Here is a 728-nt window from a genome sequence, read left to right as displayed (position 1 = left end):
GTTTTGATGTTTCGATGTGTAGGTTAATATGCAAGGATGCAATGGTATTTGTTATTTTGCATATGATAACAACTCACTTCTTGAATTTGAATCTCTAAATCGTCAGAATATGTTTATAATAAAACTTTTTTTCCTCGAAAATCACTCTCGACAACCCTTTGCAAATGACTTGTCGTCGGCATTGGTGGCTCTGTACCGACGACATTTACTCCGACGACATTTTCTGTTTTTACCGACGAGGCTATACCAACGATTTTGTATACGGACGCCAAGTCGTCGATATAGGCTTTGCCGACGACCTGTCGTCAACATAGTGGCTGAAAGTGTCGTCGCCATATGCCTCATTCCTCGTGGTGAAATAGAAGGATGACACTTAGGTTAGGTAATTTCATAGTGGACATGTTTAAATAAATGATTTGAAAACTTCAACTCAACTTAACATGATTAATAAATCGGTTGAGAAATATAAACTTAACCTCACATGTTTAGTAAATAGGGTAAATGGCACAAAAAACACTCTTTTTACACAGAAATTCGATTTTGACACCGTGTTTTTTTTTTGTATCAATTTTAACACTGTGTTTTCCAATTTGTTACAATTCTGACCACTTGACCTGTAACACCCGAGATCATAAAGGTCAAGAAAGGAAAGGAAAAACCCTAGGTTGAAGAGGGTTAACTCGTCGAGTCCAGGGAGGAACTCGATGAGTCGGAGCGGCATCCGGGTG

The 728-nt window shown here is 38.6% G+C and overlaps 1 long non-coding RNA gene across 1 annotated transcript in view; it reads left to right on the top strand.

Annotated features, from left to right (window-relative positions):
• The window catches only part of LOC145058505 (uncharacterized), a 1,793-nt gene extending 1,689 nt beyond the window's left edge, over positions 1-104 (top strand). Inside the window, exon 3 of the long non-coding RNA XR_013686410.1 lies at positions 1-104. This exon is cut by the window's left edge and continues 269 nt beyond it. This is a non-coding gene — a long non-coding RNA (uncharacterized LOC145058505).
• Positions 105-728: the final 624 nt, after the last annotated feature.

Source organism: Lactuca serriola, chromosome 6 (genome assembly GCF_051521515.1).
Source record: "Lactuca serriola cultivar US96UC23 chromosome 6, Lser_US96UC23_V15, whole genome shotgun sequence".
NCBI lineage: Eukaryota > Viridiplantae > Streptophyta > Magnoliopsida > Asterales > Asteraceae > Lactuca > Lactuca serriola.
This window is presented reverse-complemented; position numbering and strand designations above follow the sequence as displayed.